We start from the raw sequence: 10,802 nt of genomic DNA, 5'->3' as shown, positions 1-10,802 counted from the left end.
TTTTGTTGTTGTTCGTTTATTTGTTTGCTATTGCCCTGGTGCAGGTTCTATTAAGACTGTTGCATTAGTATTATTTCTACTAATCAGTTCTCAGCCCTCAGAGACCACTACATTGACTCCCCTGAGTTTCATGTCTTTCCTGCTACTTTGTTTTGTACTACTACTATAATTACAACTACATGTTAGACAAATTAATGACTTTCACTGTATCATTTCTATATATTCATATATTATGCTTTGATCATGTCTGCCTTCCTTCCTTTATCCCCATTTCTATCTCTTCCCAGTCCCTCATAGTCATATTTCTTCTACTTTCTAGTTATCTTTTTTCTACATGGAGAGAAAACATGGCCTTCTGTGTCTGGCTCATTTCATTTAATGTGATACCCTCTGGTTCCATCCATTTTTCTGTAAATGACATGAATTCATTTTTCTCTATTGCTGAATGATATTCCATTACATGTATATTATTACACACATACATATTATATTATGTATATATACATAATATTTTCTTTAGCCATTTTTTTATTGGTGGACACCTAGATTGATTCAATAACTTGGCTATTGTGAATAGCAACAAAATAAACATAGGTATGCAGGTACCTTCTCAGTATACTGACTTCATTTCCTTTGGATGTATAGTCAGCACTAGAACAGCCAGCTGGATCATATGAAAATTCTACTTTGAGGTTGTTTCTTTTTTGGGGGGGGGGGTATCTTGTTGGTCATGGGGCTTGAACTCAGGGCCTGAGTGCTGTCCCTGAGCTCTTTTTCTCATGGCTAGTACCCTACCACTTTGACCCCCAACTCCACTTCTGGTTTCTGAGCCATTAATAGGAGATGAGTCTTGTGGAATTTCCTGCCTGGGCTGGCTTCAGACTGTGATCCCAAGATCTTAGCTCCCTCACTACCAGACAGGAGCAGGAAAAGTCTGTACTCGTGAAAGGTTTTTTTTGGATATAGAGCAGACTACAATACCAAGGCTGGCTTTTCCAAAGGAATGTGTGATTTGAGTGTAATAAGGGATACAACTGCCATGGAACAAGGTGTTGTATACAACCCTGTTCCTGGTCCTAGGGACTTGGGTAGTGAGAGAATAAATAGGCCAGTGTTCCACAAAAGAGCTTCTGGTTTAAGAGAAAAGAGAAAAAAAGTTGAACTATCTTTGAGAAGACAAAAGGGGGTAACCTAGATAGCTGAGGAAGCTTTGTCACTCATAAATATTCCATTTACCTTCCACTGGGGAGAAAGCCCCTACATGCACTGTGTAACATCATTTCAATTAAAATATTGTCATGCTTATGCTAACTCTATAAAGCATCTAAATGGGTTTCCCCAGTTGAGGCTGTGGCCAGATGTTTCCAAATCTGATACCAAAATGACTCTGAGCAGCTGAGATCCTTATGGTGGGAAGAGAAGGGTTGAGCACCATTGTAACAGCAGGTTCAAGTAACAAATAGCAGGTTCAAATGAGGGGACATAATCCTGGGCACGGGAGTAACTTTCTCATGATCTGGTGGCCTGGGAAACACTTAGATAAAAACTCAATGTACAACAAACAGAGACCAAATACTTTTCCCAGAAAGGAGGTAGCACCAGTAGCCTGGAAAACATTAAGACAATATAAGGAGTAACACGAGCATGCTCCGAGCCTTGATTCACCCAAGGGGCTCCTATGTGTGCCAAATACATTTTGTTCCTAAGGGGACCCCAAAAACCATTCCCTCACCAAAGCTGTATCACACAGCGGTCACCCACAAGGAAAATGGAGTCCCATGGAAACATATTTCTCCAAAATATTCTTGCTTCTTTGGAAGGATTTGTTTCTCACCCAGAAAACCAAATGTGTCTTTGCAGGAACCCCCTTGCTGTCTTACCTTGCCATGTAAGCCTTTTGTCCACTTTTGGCTAATTTACTCTTACACAGGTTTCCAAGACACTAGTTTTAAAATGCCTATTGTTTTGTCTGCTCACAGAAACACAAGTGGAAAGTCCAAAGGAAAGACATGGCACATGTGATCATTTACATAGGAAATTATTTTTAAACACACCCTCCATGTCTTTCAACTGACATGTGCCAATATGTCTTCTTTCAATAAAAGATATACCTAGTTGTCCTGATCATCTTTTCTTTCTCTTCTTCTGCTCCCTGCCTCCCAGTCTCCTTTACTCACTCTCTTGTCTTTCACTTTCTCCCGCTCCCTCTCCCTCTCTCCTCCATTCATTTTCCATTCATTTTGGATATAGAGCAAACTACAATACCATATTCTCTCCTCCATTCATTTTCTCTCCTCTCATTCTCCTTTTTCCCTTTCTTTCTGCTTCTTTTTTTCTGTGTAATGCTAAGGATGTGACCAGGGACCTGGTGCATGAAAATGTCATCACTGAGCCACATCTTCAACCCCATGAACATTTATCCTTAAAACAATAAGGAATATATATATATATATATATATGTATACACACACACACACATACATTTGGATCAGTTCTATTCTTTCCTTATGACTTGAAAAACTATGTGTTTTGCTTACTCATCAGATTGCCAGGAACTTTGTCCAGATAAGGTTGGAATTGGTGGACAGTTTTTAGGGTTACTGCAATCATATAAAGAGGAAAGAAACCATGTTGTGAAATCAAGGGAGCTTTTCCAGGTGGCTTTTTGGGGTGAGAGGATGTGTTCTGGTTCCCTGGTCCCTCGAGCAATGAGAAACAAAAGTTTCTAGACTAAGCAGCAAATGGGACTTTGGAAAGAACTCACTCAGGACTCTGAACACTCAAGCAGGTGAGAGGGTCAGCTTGTTTGTCAGCTTTCTATTATGGTGATGAAATGCTTGGGCTTGAAGGTTCCAGTCCAAGATAAAGTGGACCTGCTACTGAGTTTCAGATGGCAATGGTAAAGAAGCAAGGAAGGAAGGGAGGGAGGGAGGGAGGGAGGGAGGGAGGGAGGGAGGGAGGGAGGGAGGGAAGATAAGGAGAGAGGAAAATGGAGAGGTCTAGAGTTAATTTGGATTTCCTAGACTGACCAATATAATAACAATTGTTCAACTAACACATGCAGAAGCCATCACTGTATATAAAGGGAATGAAGAAGTCACATTTATCACAACAGTGATAAATAAGTTTCATTTTATGGCTAAGGATAGGGAGAAGTTAATCTGAAACAGACGCCAGGCTGAGTGACCTCAAGCACAAGTCTCTTCTTCTTTTGTTCAGGGAGGACAAATTCTTCAGCCCAGGGATGGATACCTGCAGTCAGACATCCATACAGACCCTACTCAGAGAAGTCCCACAGTCTAATGAGAGATCTCAGGTTCATTTGTGTGACTACAATGCAGGAAAGCAGAGCCCTCAGAGGCTCCTATATAAAGGGCTGTGGACTTTGGTTGATTAAAGGATAGAACATGGGAGTTGCTTGAAAAGTAGGTATTGGGCCAGAGCTAGAAAGATAACAGGATGTAGAGTTGAGATGTTACACAATGAACCTTCTAGAGGTATAGATGGTCAGACTGACCTTCCTTCCCTCCTATCTAGATGAAGGCTAGAGTTAGGCATAAACAGAGAACCAAAGTTGCTCCAGTTTTTCCCTCTATGCTCTCTCATTTTTCCATCTGGCTGGTCTGTGAGGAGACATCAAAGGCCAAGTTAGAGAGACAAATCTGAGCAACCCACCTCAATACCACAGCCTTATGTTATAAGATCACACCTACCACTCCTTATGACTCCAAACTCTGCTTTATTAACTAACCAAGGACTTTCTCCAAATGGAGCTGGTTCTCTGATGTTTAGATTATTTGATGCATGGTTCTAGGCTTCAAGTAAAGTCAAGAATTTGCTTGATACACAAATTTGCCTTCATCAGTGACCTATTGCCAGTTCTAAAGTCTTTCCAACCCCTGAAATTCACCCTTTTGCGTTTAAAGATAGATGAAATCTCTGTTTTACCAGTCTAGACTTCTTGGATTTTAAACTTCAGGTATACTAGGCAGGAAATCAGTAGATGGGGATGAGAAGGATAATGTGATGAGTCACTAAGTGATCCCATGCAGCTTTGCGAAGTCTTTAAAAGGACTATTTAATTGCATAATACTGAGTCCTTTACATTCTAGAGGCTGGGAGAAACAGTCACAGTGAAGTGGTGGGAGGTAAATGTGGTCACATGAAGCTGGAGGAACAATAGCTCGAGATGTGAGGAGGAAACTGGTGTATTGGACTCTGAAATAAATTGCAGCCATCAGCAGCTCTTTGCTCTGCCTGAGAAAGAGTTGTCATACAGGGAGGGAGGCAGCGACAATTGTGGGCTTGGTGGGTGGATTCTCTTCCCTTTGAGGGAAAATATCTTGACCAGAACATCCTGAATGCAAAATCAATAGGAATGGATTGTCCCCAACTGTTTTTTTCTTACTGCTAGGAATTGTTGACTCAATTCTTTGTGCTTCAGGTAGATTGAGCACTGTGTGGGAGGGCGGTGATTTTTCAACCAGGGTGTTACTGTACCCACCCTTTCCTGGACTTCACACTTGCAATGTTCAGAGACATTTTTGGTTGTCACATTTGGGAGAGTGCTAGAAGCATCTAGAAAATAGAGGTCAAGATGCTGCTAAGCAACCCACAGTGCACAGGACAGGCCTCCTAATTCCACTGGACAAGCAATCGTAAAATCCTATATGTTGGTGACGCTGAGGTTGAGGGCCCTGGTTTAAGGTCAGCTCTGGTTCTGGTGTTCTTTTCTGTTCTGTTTTTGCGTCATTCTGGGACTTGAACAAATGGTCTGGGCACTGTCCCACTGAACCACGGCTCCACTTCTAACTTTTTGGTGATTAATTGGAGAGAAGAGTCTCACAGACTCCCCTGGCTGGCTGGCTTTGAACCACAATCCTCAGATCCCAGCCTCCTGAGTAGCTAGGATTATAGGTATGAGCCATCAGTGCCTGGTTTTGGTTCTGGTTCTTTTCAACTGTTCACATGCATGGTATTTCTAGTAACTTCTAAGTCCAAATCAGAGACTTAAATGTAGCTAATCAACATCTGTGATATCAATTTCTTGCAAAATTATGAGAAATATATTCAGTACCTTAGAGTATGTTGGTGTTTGTCTCATGTTCTTTTCTAATAAACTTTTCAATTGTATTTAAATAAAACCATGATGATGTGTCCTGTAGTTAGCTTCAATCCCTTTCAATGGGACATAACAAAAAAGAAACCCAACAAAGTACATCAAAATGATGATATTCATATATTCTGGACTATTTCTGATAATCTTGGATACATATCAAGTTTCAGTGAAATGCATGCATTTTAGGATCCTGGGAATACTAATCACCATGCAGAAATATTGTCAATCTCAAAGAAAATTATTTCAGTTTACATAAGATTCTTTGTCACGATAAATAAGAATAGCTACCACTGTGGGCTGGGAAGATAGCCTAGTGGTAGAGTGCTTGCCTTCTATACATAAAGCCCTGGGTTTGATTCCTCAACACCACTTATACAGAAAAGGTCAGAAGTGGCTCTGTGGCTCAAGTGGTAGAGTGCTAGCCTTAAGCAAAAAGAAGCCAGGGACAGTGCTCAGGCCCTGAGTTCAAGCTCCAGGCTGGCAAAAAAAAGAATAGCTGCCACTTCCTAAACTTTTATTTCTGTACAATTTTCTTTCCTCAGAGATCTGTGTGATTTAGTTTATGTGATATTTACTTGGAGGCATTTGCTTCTTTATTTGGAGGATATGTTGCTTCAGACCTAGGCTAGTAAAGAAACTCAACTAAAAAAGTGTTTCCCGATGTATTGTGCATGTGCCCTATTCCGCCTTCATCCTATTGAGGGCTCTGACGGGCACTAACTCAGAAATAACAGAAGGACACTTTGGAAAAAGGAGCTCAAAGCAGAGAAACAAATTTACCTTAACAAAAAGATGGATATTCTCACACACTGAGAGGCTATTTTCTTTTCTTTTTTTTTAATTTTTAATTTAATTTATTTTATAGCCTTTTAACCTTTTAGTATATAAGTCACAAAAGCATGGAAAGAAAAAGAAAATAATAAAATTAAATTATTTAACATTAACATCATTAATATTTCCATTTTATAAATAGTTTTATGATTATTTAGAAACAAAGTAAAATGAGATTGCAAAAAAATCACCGCCAAGAGAAAAATTAGCATGTCTAGAAATATATAAGAAAATTAAGGCTAGAAGTAAGAAACATTTTCCTCAAAAAATAAAAGCTACACCCAAGCATTGATTATTTACTGGTTATTGTGGAAATAAGCTCTCATCAAACTTTTCTGCACGAGCTGGCTACAAATAATCACAATTGAGAGGCTATTTTCTTAACCATCTTGAGCCTGAGGAATGAGAGGCACTTCCATGGTCACAAGCAGGTGCAGAAATAAATGGGGGAAAAAACGACTACAATCCACACCATGATATTCTGCTTACTGCAGAGGAGAAAGAGAGATAAGTCCCAAGGGACAGATAAAGACTCCAAGGAGCCAAAATACCATCCAGAAGAAGGAGAGAAGTTGTGTGCTGATGGCTAATACCTATAGTCCTAACTACTCCGGAGGCTGAGATTTGAGGATCTGGGTTTGAAGCCAGACTGGATAGAAAAGTTCATGAGACTATTGTCTCCAATCAATCAGTGAAAAGCTGAACGTGGAAGTGTAGCTCCAGTGGTAGAGCACCAGTTTTGAGAGAAAAAGATAAGGGAGAGTTTCTTTCCCCTCAATTAAAGCCATGATACTGGTAGAAAAGAAGGAAGAAGGAAAGGAAGGAAGGGAGGAAGGGAGGGAAGGAGGGAGGGAGGGAGGGAGGGAGGGAGGGAAGGAGGGAGGGAGGGAGGGAAGGAGGGAGGGAAGGAGGGAGGGAAAGAAGGAAGGAAGGAAGGAAGGAAGGAAGGAAGGAAGGAAGGAAGGAAGGGTAAGAAAGATGGAAGGAAGGAGGATAGGGGAAAGTGAGAGAAGATAGAGAGAAAGAAGAAAGGAAGGAAAGAAGGAAAGAAAGAGGGAAGAGCAAAAGGTGCCAAGGAAAAAGAAAACCATTGGGAAGCTCTTTACCAAATAAGAGATAAGTTAAATTTCTGCAAGGGCACCTGAGGAACACAAGTTGGGATCACAAACCCAATACTCTTAGGTGCTTGGTCTTGGGAAGGCAACAAAAGAGTGATTAGTATTGAGAGCTCCCAGTTCCATTGTTTACCAACTGCGGAAACTTGGTTAAGAAATGTAACTTCTCTGTGCCTCATATGGCATTCCCTTTCTCAGGTTGCTTGTGCTTCATTTTATTCCTTGATGCAGCTCACCTCTATTAGCCTTGAAAGTCAGGCAACATTTAGTAAAGCCAAGAGTCAGTTTTAGTTCCTATAACTGTTTGATGTTTATAGGGATATATTGTTCATTGCTTCTACAGAAAATGAGGAAGAAAGAGGTGATACAATTAGAGAAGAAACAGTGAGGAGAAGTAATTAAATGAATGTCAAACATGGACAGAAAGAGGAAATGGTTGGTGGTTAAAGACATTACATTTATACATCTTAGTGATGGGGGAAATGAACCTTATGGATTACAGCACTTGTAATTTAAACAATAATTTGCAAGCAATAAATGTTTATAATGAGTATAATTTGTGCAATTTATGTTAATCTAATAAAGTAAGACATGACATTAGCCTTTGAGATACTTCATAGATTTATAAATGTACAATTAATTTTTATTGGAATATAATCCACTCAAAGATAAATAATTGTATTAATCTTACAGTTTAGAAAAGTATATGTGTTACATTAAGCTGAAATATAACTCTATCTACAGCTGCATTGGTGTTTGTATTGCGGGGGGGGCAGTCGCTGATTTAGATTAATGGAGACATAAGGAAAATTATAACTAAATGCAAGAGCTGATCTTGATTGGATCCTAGAGTGAAACAGGGACAAATATATCTTGAAACAATAGACTATATATATTTATCAGCTAATCTTATATCAAATAATCTTATCAGATAATCTTAGTGTAACACTATTATGGTTAAATCAAAGAATGACTCTGGAGAGTAAAATGTTTGTAAACTTATGTGCTTTTGAAAATGGTCCAGCAAAATCAGACACACACACATACACACATATGGCAAATTATTAATCATTGATGAATCTGTGTTATGGACATATGGATGTTTTTTCTATAGGTTACTACATTTTAAAACTAAACACCTGGGAAATGTGCAATTTTACAATTGTTTTTATAAAGCCAGGGCTTAGAATGTAGCTCAATAGTAGAATATTTGTATACCATGCACAAGATTCTGGATTCCATCCCCAGAGGATTGAAAATAAAAAGAGAAAATTATGAAGCCAGAGGTCCAAGTGAAAAATGGACATGATTACTGAGGAAGTCACAGGGTGAAGAATGCGGCTGTTCTATGTTCAACATCTGAGCAATTAAATGATTCTTCTAGAATATAGCCTATGGACTTCTGTGAAATGACCAGACTCTTACAAGGAAAACGAAAGTAGAAATCAGAGTCGTTTTTCTTTCTTATTTAGTCAATAAATTTTATGAAATACAGATAATTAGCAATCCAAAGAGAAATAGTCTAGGCTACATAAAGGACATGAAGGTCTTTAAAATCAAAGGGGAAGTTGATATAGGAAATATGAAAATATGGCTATTCAGGCTATCAGTGTGAAATAGTAGCAGAGACTTCATCCAGTTTTCCATGCAAAGCATCCTATGAGGAACTAATTCATGACAAAAACCCATCACAACACTTAAAAGGAAAAATAGCAACTGACTTAGAGACTTATTATTGAAGGCATATTGTTAGAGGATAAAAGAAATACACTGCTCAACATCATGAACTTTATCTTCAGAAATGGAACATGACAGAAAACAATAAAGAAGGAGAGAAGTCTTAAGTTATTTCCCTGCCAGCTTCCAAATAAGAAGGGAAGAATGTGTGGCTGGCATAGCAATCTTGGGGGTTTTCGCCTTCTTCTTGTACCAACAACTTCATCGTTATCTTTTGTTAACTTCTCCTGGAGAACACTGCTTTGAAGTTCATGGTGGGTAACCAAGAAGGAATGCAAGCAAGTGTAGAGACAGAGGGGCCCTAACAATGGATGCTGGAACAAGAAAAAATAGACTAATTGGGACATGTAACTCAAGTGGTAGGGTACTCACGTAGGAAGTATGAGGCCCTGAGTTCAATCCCCAGTACTTCCTAGGAAACATACTGGATATGTATGTACGTACGTATGTACGTACGTATGTATGTATGTATGTATGTATGTATGTATGTATGTATGTATATACATACACACATACATATATGTGTATGTATGTGTGTATATATATGCATATATATACACACAACACCATATATTGTTGTTGTCATAGAAAAAAAAAGCAATAAACTGGGCACTGGTGGCTCATGTCTATAATCCTAGCTACCAAGGAGGCTGAAATTTGAGGAACATGGCTCAAAGCCAGCCCAGGCAGGAAAATCTGTGAGTCTCTTATCGCCAATTAACCACCAGAAAAACCCATGACCAGGGTAAAGTTAAAAACATGAGGAAAGTACAACCTTCTTATGCTAAAATTAAAATTCAGTGTCTGGCAAAAAACAATTCTACATTTAAATTTTAAAATAGAATGTTTAAGCAAGACATTTGAAATGATAATATGTGCAAACTGAAAGTTTGTTTATAACGCACAGGAATGTGACGAAGGTTAAATTGAGGAGAAAGAATGCAATATCTAGGTAACATTAAAGATACAGGTTGAACCTAATAACATCTGTCATCTGTATAAATGTTCCTGAACTGAGGGAAAACACCAATCCACACATCAGAAAGAACTATTATAATTAAATTGCTGAACATCTGACAAAAGATCAGGAGGGTGGCAGAGGGTAAAAACATCAACAGCAAAAATGACACAAAAACTGAACTGACAGCCAAGGGCTCCAAAATAGCAATGGCTAACAAACATCAGTAGAGAAAAATATAACCTCAAAGTGCTGACCAAGCAAAACAAAGCAACACACATACACACACACACACACACACACACACACACACACACACACACTGATTCAAGAATTGTGTTCTCCATAAAAATGCCTTTCCAAAACAAGGTGGAAGTGAAAATGTTTTAAGACAAATGCAGAGCACTCAAACCATGTGTCCACAGAAGAAATTCAATAGGATATATTGCAAGGGGGAAAGCTAGAAAAAACAAACATCATAATCTTATCTGTGGAGTGAAGAATAATTAAAACAAGATAGAGATGAAATACAGAGCAGCCCTGAATGTAATACGGCTGTGGTTGGAGTTACAGCATACTGAGAGTTGTTGAATAAATTCATGCTTTGGTAGTAACTCTGAAGGCAGAAATTGCAAGGGAGATCACTCCAAAAAAAGGTAGATATTCTTAAACCACTGTAGAAACACAATGAAAAACACTAAAGGAGCAAATCAAGATTAAAAAAAAATGGTAGCGGGCTGGGGACATAGCCTAGTGGCAAGAATGCCTGCCTCGGATACACGAGGCCCTAGGTTCGATTCCCCAGCACCACATATACAGAAAACGGCCAGAAGCGGCGCTGTGGCTCAAGTGGCAGAGTGCTAGCCTTGAGCGGGAAGAAGCCAGGGACAGTGCTCAGGCCCTGAGTCCAAGGCCCAGGACTGGCCAAAAAAAAAAAAAAAAAGTAGCATTTTAATCAAAATAACGAAAAGAAGATGTATCTAAATGAAGGGGTAAAAGCTATTTTTGGCTTATCTCTCTGATTGTAGGGGCTTTGTTTTAC

This window comes from Perognathus longimembris, chromosome 18, assembly GCF_023159225.1.
Source record: "Perognathus longimembris pacificus isolate PPM17 chromosome 18, ASM2315922v1, whole genome shotgun sequence".
In the NCBI taxonomy this organism is placed as follows: domain Eukaryota; kingdom Metazoa; phylum Chordata; class Mammalia; order Rodentia; family Heteromyidae; genus Perognathus; species Perognathus longimembris.
This window is presented reverse-complemented; position numbering follows the sequence as displayed.